Source organism: Salmo salar, chromosome 16 (assembly GCF_965601325.2).
Source record: "Salmo salar chromosome 16, fSalSal1, whole genome shotgun sequence".
NCBI classification, from domain to species: Eukaryota; Metazoa; Chordata; class Actinopteri; order Salmoniformes; family Salmonidae; genus Salmo; species Salmo salar.
Genome location: NC_138306.1, coordinates 71,069,092 through 71,083,732, shown reverse-complemented (window position 1 = coordinate 71,083,732; position 14,641 = coordinate 71,069,092).

Sequence of the window (14,641 nt, the reverse complement as noted above, 5' to 3'; positions counted from 1 at the left end):
TATACGACTCCTCTGTGTATAGTGATATCAAGGGGATAGGTCATAGGAGAGGAAGGACAGCTAACAGTGCACAATATAGAGACTACCATGCAGTTAAATTGAACATCGCACATACCCAGATCATGGTGAGAGTAGCAGAGATAGTGTTGTCATTTCATACACTATTGTCAACTTTCAGTGAGGTGTTTGTCAAAGAAAATACAACTCTTCAAAGAATAGCCACAGATCCCTGTATACAGGAAGCCACGTCACCGGAAGGGAAGTAGTAGCATCACATCTCCTGCAGAGTGTGATTAAGAAACATGTGACTCAGAGTTTTGTAAGGTTGGATACTTTCCCAACGCCACTAGTCTCTCCCGCATTCCTAACAGCCAGCAAGCGCTGGATGTACCTCCCTGAAGATTGGGACCAGTGACGGTAAACGGAAAGTGTCAGGAGGTGGCTCCTTATCAACCGTTGGGACCCAAAGTTTACACGGGATGAGCGATGTGTACCTAACCTGAGCACAGGAAAGTATTATCCACAGGTACCGACTTTAGCAGAACATAGGAGGTCATTGGAGATGTTAGTGGCTATGGAACCAGGTGTGAGTTGGGAGACAAGTAGGGAGTATCTGAAAGGTTCAGTCCTAGATCTATCTGTGAACCACAAAGGCAATAGGAGAGCAGGAGATTCAATGCAATATTCTTTCTCCTTGCAGTCGCTGTAGGGACAGTAACTGAAGGAGCAGTAGTAGTAGTGAAGGATGCTATAGTAACAGCATGGAGCTGGACTACGATGCAAATGAAGGGTATTTTGAAGTATGCGTCATGGGCAGTGTTAGTAGTAGCAGGGGTTACCTTGGTAGCATTGTTGGGATGTCATCTTCTGAGGGCATTGATGTTGAAATGTATATACAGTGCTGTCATGTCTGAAGTGAAATAGAAAGCTGAATTCAGCGACCAGGTTGGTTCCACCAGGGTAATCATAACCATCATTGATAATGTGATCAGTGCTCTGTGTGTGTGTTTGTGTGTGACCGACCAGTATCTTTGATGAAGGGCCATGAGCTCATCTACGCTGCCATGCCCATGAATGGGGCGCTGGCAAAGACCTTACCTCAATCCTCACCTCTTGCCTGTTCACCAACAGTTGTTGATGAAGGAGACCAGAATTTGTAAGGTTTTGTCTGGCCTGTTCAAACTTCAACATAGTACAGTATATGTTTGTTTGTTAGATATCACCTATCCTAACTGACATTGGTAATAGAGCAGTGACTATTTGTGTATGTGTTCACAGATTCATCTATGGAGCCAGCATTTGGAGACTTGCAAGATGATGTAATGATTGACAGACAGCCTTGATACTCATATCTCTGAATGGAGAGAGACCTGGCACTTTAGCATAAACATTTTACTACACACAACTTTCACTTGTGTTGTCTTTTTTTTAATTATTGAAGTGAATGGCATCAGTCAATATGGGGAGGGAGAAACCCCGTGTATCCTGCACCAGTATCAGGGAACTCCTGTTGTATACAGGACACCACACATGACAGTATGACCACTCAGACATGTTTGCCAAGGTAGTCCCATTACAACCAGACAAAATGCAGATAGGCATCAAATATCTGTATCAACTGGGAATGACAATGAAAGGTGAAAGGTCCACATCGTTATATTAGCAGAACAATGCTTCTATGGTATTATGTAAAGGGTTGTTTATTGTACAATGGACGTGTTACTACATTTGAACGTTATCATCAACACTTCGTTTAGAATATCTACATAAATTCTGAAATTGCATTCTTCTCCGATTACTCTGTAGGCTACTGCTTTCTCTGGCATCTCACTATACATATTTAAAATGGCTTCCTAGTAACTGGGTAATCTTCACCCTGTTACAGATGCTTCTAATAAAGCATCCTGCCTCTCTTCTGAAAAGATGCTGACCTTCCAGTAATTGCCCAATTTCATAAATTGAGAGTGATATATATATTTGGAGGGCTGATTTGTGTTGGAGGTGCTTTGCTAGAGATGAGTCATTTGTTTGTTTAGAATTGTACTGAATTACCTTACAAATGTCTAGACCACTTTCCAACAATGGCACCCACCTAGATGATCTTTTAAACGTTGTCCCTGTACCGTGTTTTCTCTCTGAGCAGTGTGGCACCCATCCTAACATCGCCGCAAAACTTAATTTCCTGTAGCTCAATACGGCTTACGTTGGAGATTGACCTAACATCAGGGCTTTAGAGCTATGGTGGCCACAATGCTATGGCGGCAACTATGCCATGGCCCAAAGTGAAAGCTATTACACAGATGAAGAATACATACAAATCAACCCAAGTTAGTATGCCAGGGCTACTTGAGGATTTCCCGTTCATGGCTTTCTATCCAGCAAACCAGTTGGAAGATTGGGAATTGATATGCTGCCACTAAAAAACGCATCTTTGCCAGTTTATGGGAAAATGGTGGGGCGTTTTTTAAGCTATGGGAAGGCTCGTGTAAATCATCCAGATATTGACATTTTAAGGTTTCAAAGCTTTTCCCTCTGAGGGAAAGCCAATCAGTAGAAATTAGTAGAGAAGAAAATATGGGACAGAGATGGGGGAATTCATTCATCTATGGCTATTTATTTTCATGTAGATTCCAAAGGAGCAGCTCTTGGTCATCGATTCTTTAAAGTCCAAAGCTAAAAGTATGACAGTTAAATGGATCCCTTTTGAGCTTTCCTCAGATTCTCTTCAGCTTCACAGTTTTCCCTTTCTCTGCATTTCCATGGCAAGTCTTGCCAACAAATCAAATGGAGTTGGCGTACTCCGGCGGGCCTGTTATCCAACTCGTGTGCAGCGGCGCCAAGTTCCACGACTCGACAGAAAGCAGTTGGCAGCGAACGGGACGAGCGCACACCAAACCAATTAGCATGGCCACCAGGAGTCATTTGGAGAATTTCAGTCTATGGACATTCTCAAGTCTAATGAGGGGTATTTATGTCAAGGGTCAGCAACTGACACTTAATTTAAAGTTTCTGAATGCAGAGTAGAATATAAAGTACTAAGGAGGACAACAAAGGAATGTAAGTGGAGTCATGTCCAGGCATGTCCAAACACTTAGAGGAAAAGCTGTCTGCCCTCGATTGTCACAGAAGAATAACCTCATCACACACTCCCCATTGTTCAACCATGGAGGGATGTATGATGTTTGATACACACGGCAGCCCTTTGAAATGCTCCTGGACACCTGGACAGCTAGTTGACATGAACGGTACATTTTACAGAATAACCGATAACACCTACTGTTAACTTGGCAGTGGGGTATCTCGGGGTCTTCCATTCATAATTTGCATTAGTCCACTTTTATGGGCATTATTGATAGACCACATGCCTGTATTCTGGGAACACATGTGAGGTAAAAATCTATATTTATTGAGTGGACCGTTAATGTCCTTACAGGCCCAGTTGACTTTACAATACACTTTACATACTGTATAGGTGATGGTCAGGACTCTAAAGCAGTAGTCAAAGGTAAGGAAGTAAAGGAGAATTGAATCTATATATATATATATATATATATATATATTATGTTTTGATCAAAGAACATGTGGCAATTAAAGTTACTCTATTTACAGTGCATTCGGAAAGTATTCAGACCCCTACCCTTTTCCACATTTTGTTCATTTACAGCCTTATTCTAAAATTGATTAAACTACTTTTTTCCTGAATCAATCTACACACAATACCCCATAATAACAAAGCGAATACCTTATTTACATGACTATTCAGACCCTTTGCTATGAGACTCAAAATTGAGCTCAGTTGCATCCTGTTTCCATTGATCATCCTTGAGATGTTTCTACAGCTTGATTGGAGTCTTCCTGTGGTAAATTCAAATTATTGGACATGATTTGGAAAGGCACACACCTGTTTATATAAGGTCCCACAGTTGACAGTGCATGTCAGAGCAAAACCCAAGCCATGAGGTTGAAGGAATTGTCCATAGAGCTCCAAGACAGGATTGTGGCGAGGTACAGATTTGGAGAAGGGTACCAACAAATGTCTGCAGCATTGAAGGTCCCCAAGAACACAGTGGCTTCCATCATTCTTAAATGGAAGAAGTTTGGAACCACCTTGACTCTTCCTAGAGGGGAGAAGGGCCTTTATCAGGGAGGTGACCAAGAACCCGATGGTCACTCTGACAGACCTCCAGTTCCTCTGTGGAGATGGGAGAACCTTCCAGAAGGACAACCATCTCTGCAGCACCAATAGGGTGGAGTGGCCAGATGGAAACCACTCCTCAGTAAAAGGCACATGACAGCCAGCTTGGAGTTTAAACCAAGATTGAACTCTTTGTGCCACGTCTGTAGGAAACCGGGAACCATCCCTACGGTGAAGCATGGTGGTGGCAGCATCATGCTGTGGGGATGCTTTTCAGCGGCAGGGACTGGGAAACTAGTTAGGATCAAGGGAAAGATGAACAGAGCAAAGTACAAAGAGATCATTGATGAAAATCTTCTCCAGTGTGCTCAGGACCTCAGACCGGGGCGAAGTATCCTACACAACAACGACCCTAAGCACACAGCCAAGACAACGCAAGAGTGGCTTCGGGACAAGTCTCTGAATGTCCTTGAGTGGGCCAGCCAGAGCCCGGACTTGAACCCAACCGAAATCTCTGGAGAGACCTGAAAATAGCTGTGCAGCGACGTTCCCCATCCAACCTGACATAGCTTGAGAGGATCTGCAGAGAATAATGGGAGAAACTCCCCAAACACAGGTACCCCAAGTTTGTAGCGTCATACCCAAGAAGACTTGAGTCCGTAATCGCTGCCAAAGGAGCTTCAATAAAGTACCAAGTAAAGGCTCTGAATACTTATGTTAACGTGATATTTCAGTTTTTTTTATATGTAATGCATTTGCAAAAATGTATCAAAACCTGTTTTTGCTTTGTCATAATGGGGTATTGTGTGTATATTGATGAGGGGAAAAAGTTATTTGATACATTTTAGAATAAGGCTGTAACGTAACAAAATGTGGAAAAAGTCAAGGGGTCTGAATACTTTCTGAATGCAATGTATAGGCATGGTGGACTTCTAGAGACAGTGATATACTTTTGATTTATTATAGGCATGATATTGTGAGAAGCTTGAGACCCCCTGTTACCGATGTCAGTCAATACTTGAGGTCTTCCACTTCATTTGAAGCTGCTGTCATAACTTAAGTCCCCGAATGTCAAGGAAAATTGGGTGCATGTATGTTCACTCTATTTACAGGTCTCTGTTGATTTTGTTGATTCATTTTTTTATCATTGGGGTGAAATTGATCCACCTCTTATCCAGACAGGTAGAGCGAGGGATAGAGAGGGAGAGAGTGATGGGGGAGAGAGTGAGAAAGGGAGGAGAGAGCGATGGAGAGAGAGATTGAGTTAGAAAGAGAAAACGAAAGAGCGAGAGGCCTGCCTGTCATAAACACACCTGTCAGCCAGCTCTCCTCCGTCAGTCAGACGTGATGACAACCCCCTTCCTGTCCCTGACTCAGTCATGTATTGGGCCAGATACTGTCACCCTACGCTGCACATCAACGGGTTCCCTGCATGAAGAAACACACATCAGACCAAAGATGGAGCCATCATTTTGTGAAACATCGTAAATCTGTTTTAGACTGAAACACCCAGGGCTTTGACTTGACGACAGGGCTGAAATACAGATACATGGATAACCTGGGCTGTAAATGTCTCTCTTTCCAACACAAGTTGAAATACGTTCACTACATACACAGTATTAGCATAACATATAATTATCAAACATGCACCATTAACCCGATACAAACCAAGCTGTTAGAGATCAGTGTGTATAATGTAACATATTGTACATGTCTTTGGTTGAGCATGTAACCTCAACGTCCACTGACCCAAACCAACAAACTGCTGCATAAGCATTCCATCTTATTTCCCTCTAACCAAACCAGGCAAATACTACTGACTCATGCAAATCCTGTGTTTGGAGAGAACTGCCTTTTTGTCTTCTGGTTGGAGGCCAGTGCCTTTTATGAAAACAATTGATTTATTCATTAACCTCTGCTGTATCCTCTAAAAGGGGAAACATCAGAAGGGGGGAGGGGGGGCGAGGAGGGGTCTGAGGATAGGATATGATAGCAATGTTTCTGACCTTTCATTTGACCCAATTTAGGATGATTAATTTGCTGCTGTGTTTTAGCCCGGGGTTAGATGCGAACAGAAGAGAAACTTTTATAATTGCTTTTCCGGGACAGTGCGGAGAAAGGGCATAGAAAACTTGATGTTGTGTGCTCCCATCAAGTTCAAGCAAACATAACTTCTTTAAGTCAAAGCACACCGCCGTTTTAGAATACTCCTGCAATTTAAGGAGATACGTTTTGGTGATGGGGACTTTTCAAAGGAGTGGGGGGTGGGATGAGGGGGTGTGGGTGGACAACAATAGTCCCAATTAAAGGGCATGTATCCCAATCCCCATCTCAGCATTTTTTGCATTCTCCTTCTCCTCTCCTCGCTCTACAATCCCACCCCCCCTCTTCATTTGCATTTTAATTCCTGTGCTTGGGCTCATTGCTGGAGCTAATCCTCTACTACCCTAAATGAGGCCTGTGTTCTGAGCAGCCAGAGTCTTCCAAAGCTTCTCTCAAAGCCGTGTTCCAGTCAGAGACATTCTCACCAGCGCTGTTTTACTTTGATGTTTACTCATCAGCCGCGCCGCTACTGAGACTCTCTCTCTCATCATATGCCTCTGTGACAACCCAGACCCATTAATTCAAAAGTCCTCACACCTTGTTGGTGTAGGGAAAATGATTACGCTTTTTGGGGGAAAAGGTTGACAAATATTCACCGGCAGCCACGCAGACGGTGGTCTCACCTAACGGTAAAGAGTTTTGATGCAAAGAGGATTAGGCCTATCTCATCACTATCTGACAAGAGAGCTTTATTGAATGTGTAATCGCATATTTGTTTGGAACCCTCTCGAGACAAGTGCTGACAAGCTATAGCCAAGCGGAGAACAATTCCATTCTTGGCGAGCGCACCCTGATTCCACTGTGATAGTGATGAACTGAGAAAGGTGGGGAAGGGAAAGGAGAGTGTGTGTGTGTGTGTGTGTGTGTGTGTGTGTGGGTGAGTGTCGAGGCGTGATAGGGTGGGCAGATGGAGGGTAGCGGAGAATCTGAAACAAAAATCTGTTTCATTAAAGCCTCACAATCTGGGAAGTGTCCTCCCCAGGTACCAAACTATGCATTTTTGGGATACCAACTTTTAAAAAAACATCTGAACAAACATCTATGATGGGGGCAACACAACAGCTGAGCTGCTAGCTGCACTGAATCTCTGGTTCTCTGTGATTCCCTTTGCTAGGTACCAGAGGGAGGGGGAATAGAGGGCTCTTGTTGCTGGCTGAAATAAAGTCTGAGTCAGTTTGGAAGCATCAACAGACACACACACACACACACACACACACACACACACACACACTGGGCCCCTAGCTCGTTTTGAGCGAGCGTTCCTCACTCATCATTATTAACACTGCTTAGTGAAGAGGCTGTGGCGATGCCTCATTTGCCCACCCTCTTGTAACCCTATTTAACTCACCACCCACCAGCACTTGCAACACATACATCCTTCTCCTCTCCACACACACACACACACACACACACACATACACACACACACACACACACTGTGTATTGAACAGGCAGTAGGTGGAAAACGTCAGTGATTGTGGAGCGGCCCATTTAACATTCCACTCACCCTCACTCTCAAGACCAACCGCTTCAGGGACATCACAATGTGAGAGTGTGTTAACATTCTACAGGCAACTCTACAGAGAGAGAGAGAGAGAGAGAGAGAGAGAGAGTGAAGGAGAGAGAGAGACAGAAGGAGAGAGACAGGGGGAGGGGGAGAGGGGGAGGGAGAAGGAGAGGCACAGAAGACCTGGTAGACAAGGTGAGAGGGAGAGAAAGAAAGAGAGCAAGAGAAAGGTGGAATTTGTGAGTGAAAGAGACAGAGAAAGGGAGGTGTGGAGGAAGGAAGGAAGAGAGAGGACAGAGCACGCTGACACATCATGCTTTTCCTAAACACGGCTACGCTTTAGAAAACAAACAATGCTCCTCTTACAGAGGTAATCTTCCTTGTGCTGTTACTGTATTTAAAGCTATACACCTTTGTAGGCCTGAGGTAGCTTTTCCTGTAGCTCTCTCACTTGCTTTCCCTCTCATTGCCTCTCTCTCCTTTCTCTTTTACTCACTCTCTGCCTGTATCTGTTTTCTCCCTCTCTCTTTACCCCCGCCCTCTCTCTCTCTGTTTCTCCCTCTCTCTCTTTACCCCCCCCCCCCCTCTCTCTCTATTTATCCCCCACCCTCTCTCTGAGTCACCTCACCAGCCTCCCATTGAAACGCAGATTGAGCTCAGTACGGTTGGTCGATAATGGGGCGAACACGTAGGTGCCGCGCTTTAAATAACAGTTAATTACTCGGCACTAGAGATGAAAGCCCTCGTTTGTGATGTCTCCTTGTTGGGAATAATGAAACCCGCCTCACCACAAAAGGAGGGAGGGGGGAGGGGAGGTGTGGATAACTCAAAGACAGCAACTAGCAAGGGTGGAATCAATGCATAAGAAAGAGAAATAGTCCAAAATGAAAGAGAAACGTTGGAAAAGAAGTGTGAATTGTAAGGACATGAGATCTTGTTTTTGCTGTGAACATGACACAGGGTTTATTCATAGAAAGGCTCTGGTCTAAAAGTATTCTACTAGCTGGCCATAAATAATGGATGTGCATTCATTATGGCAATCGCCTCGTTCTCTCTTCCTCGTTGCATAGCCAAAACAGACATATAACGTCTCCATTCGCTGATATCTGTTTGACTGATGTGTGATCTCACCAGTGGGGAGAGGGCTGGAATAAGGTGGGAGGGGGATGCTGTCAGACTGTCGGGTCGAAAGTCTTCAACTCAAAACTTGCAGACTCCCATCATGGGCGTTCATTACTATTGGATTCAGGGCAAATATAATGTAAGGTCATTATTCAATACCCAAAGGTTGAATCATTTTTGGGGTAAAATAATCTAGGCTGGCCTGCTGCCATTCTGTTTTTCATAAACTCAAACCCGAACCTCATTCCCCCAACACACACCCCACACCCACCCGCCCACCCACCCACATACTCACGCTGGCTGGCCTGTCCCATTGCTTCCCAAGCAGGCCTATTACTAATAATGTTACTAAGCCTATTAGTACCCATCAGTAAACAGTTTGGGGGTTCTCTGGTGGAAAGGGCTGCAGAAGAGGACCTTAACCTCCTTCAGCAGGTCACCAACAGGCAAGCAACACAATAATATCACATACAATGTGCCTGTATTTGCATGTGATAACGGAGAGAAATGTTAAAGGTCCAAGTCCCTAGCAAAGCAGAAGGAGAGCGGGAGAGCGAGAGAATGTGTGTGAGATAGACACACAGAGAGAGAGAGATGTCTAGCAAAGACACTGAGGCATAAATATGTCCACAGAGCCACCTATTTTTCACCTACCAACCAACAGACCGCCCTGCAGTCTGAACTATTCCTTCACTCCTGTGTTGTTTGTTTTGTATTTTAGTCATTTAGCAGATGCTCTTATCCAGAGCAACTTACTGTAGCGAGTACCTACATTTTCATACAGGCATGAATCACAGGAGAGATCACCGCACACATGCCAATTCTGTCGTCTGTAGAGAAGAAGGGGGAGGCAGGAAAAGGGGGAGAGTTGTGTTTTGTGAGAGGAGAAGTGATTTGGGAGGTCCTGTTGTGCAGGGAAGATGATGAAGGGATGGATGGGGGGGGGGGGGGTGCTCCACTAGATGGCACTCTTGGGGTAGCACATTTTCTCCCGTTCTCAATCGATCCTCTCTATTTCTCTCCCTTCCCCTCTGTTTCTCTTTCTCTCTCAGGCACATTTTGTACATGAGTCCCTGTGCCTTTTTACAGCAGGGGAATCTAAAATTACGTTTCCTGAATCGATGGCAAGGTGCTTGAAAAATGCAATGTTTTCCTGAGCACACAGTGCCTGTTGGTTTATTTCCTACATCCCTCTCCTGCGCTCTCATTCGTTCTGTTTTGTCTCCTCTGCTCTCTTCCCCACCTTTATAGAGACGACCTCAAAGGTTTTGATATAGGCACACCGAAATAAATGGCTGTGGTAGTTAGTGAGTTCCGCAGACAAACAGGTACGAGAGAGACTTATTACAAAAGGTTGTTTGTTGTTGCCCAAAGGTTGTGCCAGTTTGGGTGGTTGTTACTTTATCAACAAAATCCATGACATAATTAGGATCTCCTTCGTTGCCAAGGAAGAGTAATCACTCTTCTATCTTTTTAGACAACATTTCTCATCCTAGATCTGCTTTTGTGGATTTGCAAAATCTTTGATGATAACTAGATTCCATGCACACATCTGCAGGCTGGCAACAAGGCAATTCCATGTAAACGTAATTATGCCTTGACTCCAATTTTTCACTTTAAAATGTATGCCAAATGAAAACCATTGATTTCCAAATGTAACAAACCAATCAACTCTATGCACAATGACTACTTTGAACAACTTACACATGTCACAATAACACAATTACCGGAACAACTGTGCAGATGCAGAGTTTAGTAACAGAATCATGGTCAAATTTCTCTCTGTTTTTTTTATGCGACCACATTTTCCAAAAATTCTATTAATTAAATAACGGCTCCAAATTAAGATTCAAAGATGTCTGCAGAAAGAATAGGGTATCAGCTATGACATGACACCTTGAATTTGGAAACATTTATTTTGGTTATATAACTGAAGCAGGTGAAGTGGATTTAAATCCAGGATTACAGTAACGGTTACATCATGTGTCTCTGATCTGTACTTTACAAAAATACATAGTTATGGATTTGAATATATATATCTTTCTCTTCATGGTGATGTATCCTGAATAGGTACTCAAAGTTGGAAATATGCAATATCCTTCTTTTGCATATTTGGGTGTCAGTGGCGGTCGGTGCCTTTGAAGATGAGGGAGGGCAATTTTTTTTTTTATGAGCATGACCTTATTTCTATTACAGCATATTGGATGACTGTCATTCATATTACATTCACCCAGCTCAATGTAACATTAATAGGTTTAGGCTACCTAGCCTATGAATGAAAGTTTACAACGTAGGTGTACAGGTCGAGATAAGAAATCAAGGTGACAGACAGTGACACATTCAATATCGCCTTGCACACTCTTGCCTGCATCTAGCGGATCTAGGGTGTAATCATTAGTCCAACAGTTGCACATGAGAGTTTCTATTGGACACATTCAGGTATGTTTATCCATGTTTTTGTTCTGTTTGCTACCATTTAAGAAACTATTTTAAACATAATTGGTGGAATGAATACACCCTTGATCACACGCAAACAGTTCACTTTCATAGCAGCCACATAAAAACAGCATGATCGTTGCGTATATAATTCCTTCTCGCAACTATCTACACGCTCTCCTCCTCTCACCTTTTTCCTTCGTTTGTGGACTTCAGTGCACAACACATCAGCTGTCTGTGACCAGGCAAAAAAACCTTTCCAAGCCAAATCTTCATATCATGACCCCTAACTTCTATACACAGCCTACATCGTTGTCACGTCATAGTCAACTAGAACTACTAGAACTAACATGTTAGTAAACCCACTACAATCATGCAGTACAGTGTACAGACAGAAAACAGTTTAGCAGTTACACAGGCGGGCCGGTGGCAATAAATGAATACAACCAAAAGCTTACTTTGACTTGGAAGAGTTCCAGTGTTGGATTGCCATAGCCAGCTAGCTAACATGCTGTAGCATCCCTCTCTGTTTGAGCTGGGTGTTTGAGTAGTCTAAACTAGCTAGCTGCATTTTTCTAGCTAAGTGAAATAAATAAAAAAATACATCCACATATAGCTGGCTCTCTCTTGCTTCTCCTTAATTTTGGAAGAAATGAATTTGTCCAAAATTGTTCAACTATTCTTTCGCTCTGTTTGAGTCAACTACCCACCACATGTTATGCACTGCACTCCTAGCGAGCTGTAGCTTATGCTTTCAGTACTAGACTAATTCTCTGATCCTTTGATTGGGTGGGCAACATACCAGTTCATGCTGCAAGAGCGCTGATAGGTTGGAGTATGTCTTCTGGAAGTTGTCATATTTACTGTGTAAGTCTATGGAAGGGGGTGAGAACCATGAGCCTCCTAGGTTTTGTATTGAAGTCAATGGACCCAGAGGAGGACAGAAGATAGCTGTCCTCTGACTACACCATGGTGCTACCCTACAGAATGCTGCTGAGGCTACTGTAGACCTTCATTGCTAAACAGTGTGTATTAATCAATTATTTAGTGACGTGAATATATAGTATTTAATATAGCTATTTAGATTTTTATTAAATTCACTGAGGAGGATGGTCCTCCCCTTCCTCCTCTGAGGAGCCTCCATTGTTGGGTATTATTCTACACACTGGCTTTAATTCTAATGAGCTCTTTCTACAAACAAGACCACATTTGGTTGGTCCGGACCAGCCCAAATCTAAACCAATCATTGACGTCTATGTTTCACAAGTTTGGACATCACAGCACAGTAGAGTAAAATTCAGTCCACTACAGTAAAGTAGATATGTTCAGTATAGTAGATTACAAAATAATACGTTATACTGTACTCTAATCTAGTGTGCTCTACTGTACTGTGCGGTCCAAACTTGTGAAACATAGTCATCTATGATTGGTTCAGATATGATCCGGCCAGGGCGGACTGACTACATTTGAACTACTTTTCAACATCCTTGGATGTCCGGTGTCAGTTGATGGTCAGTGGGTGAGGATGCTTGTTACAGTAAATGGAAAGAGGATAGGTGTCATGGTAGGTGTCAGTAAGAGATGGGAGAGGTGACAGTAACTAGAGAGAGAGGGAGAGCGGTAGAAAGAGCGAGAGGGAGAGTGAGAGGTTGTCCAGACTGTTTTCAGTCTTGCTTGACCATCAGACAACAGAAAGAAAACAGTTATGAGCTGAACATAACAGTATGCCAGTGGAAGGGAAGACAGTAGCAGGTGACCCAACTGTGGTTTGGGACTACTATGAAATACGATTGCAGCCAATTCAATAGCAGAATTAGGTTGCTGATTTTTTTCAATGATTACCGATTTGGTAACAGAGTTACAAGTTTGTAGTCACTTCATAAACACAATTGAAATCAGTAAAAACACGAACTAATTGGTAGGTCTACCTTTACTTGTTACTTCTGTGAACTTTCATCCTCCTCTGTCCTCATGACGGAGAGAAATGAGAAAATATCTTAAAGATATATGGGTTTTGTTAATGGAATTACAAGACACTAGGCAATATTTCTTAAACTTACAGAAGGCAAATAATTTATCCAAAACTACATTTAAGTGTTGATATTAGTTGGCACGGATCTCTACTTCAACGTTATTGTGTTTTGATGTATTTCCAGTACCTTTTGAGGACTTTCTGGTAGATGTTTTCTTAGACCCCTTGACCATAAATCCTAGTTGAAAAAGAGCGCCACCTTGTGGTGGTCTCAGATAGAGGTGCCAGTTTATATTTAGGTGCAACTGTCCCAGCGTCCTGGTAAGAGGACGGAAATGACCAGTAGGAGACAGGGATACAATTCACACTTTATTACCACATTCAAGACAGGCACACACACACACACACACACACACACACACACACACACACACACACACACACACAGGAAGTGGACTAGGTGGAAGTCTTGTAGTGATAGTGATAATATTAGTGGTTTTCTGTAGGAAAGACGGAACAGGGGATATATATATATATTACAACAATGTGATGGCAGTGTTGGCTATACAATAGTAATAGCAGTGAAGCAATATATACAAAGCAGCAATGGCATAGCAATGCGTTAGAACACGATAGTAATGGATATAGTAGCATTAGCGGTGCTAGCATGGTAATATTATTGGCTGGTAATAAATATACAGTATGGTAATAAATATACACATGGCTTTGTAGGCTAAACTGCTACAGAGCAGTAATGCAGGTAAACAGGCTACATAGCACGAATGATAGCATACTGTAGTAAGGGCTAGAATAGCATAGGCATTATAAAACAGGATGCAATTAGTGACTAGCATAGTATACAATATGTACGGGGGAGCTAGCAGACCAAGGGCTAGTAGGCCTAAGGCTGTAGGTAATAGCTCACAGTAGTATGGACAGTAAGGGCAAGTTAGCGTCAGTGTTGGCGGTTACACAGGCTAGGATGCTAACATGCTAATAAGTGGCCATGTTGGATGTGGCTATGACCATATCAGGAAGTGACCGGGCCATGATGAGGTCAATGGTCGGCCATTTTAGGTCAGGATATACAATAACACGACTGAAAGCCATCTTGGCCTATAGAAAGCAAAGGGGAAAGATTTTCCCTCACGGCTGAACATAAAGGTACACGGAACTATGCCAAAGGGCAGACTGTGTTTAGTATGTAACATGGGATTACAGATGGAGGAAATCCTGACATATACATATCTTAGGGAAGCATATATAAGCACATACTAACAAAGCAATAGCAACATATAACATGTATACAGATCGAACACACATGAACCCTAACAAAGTCCACTTATATGTTCAGTGACGCGCTAAC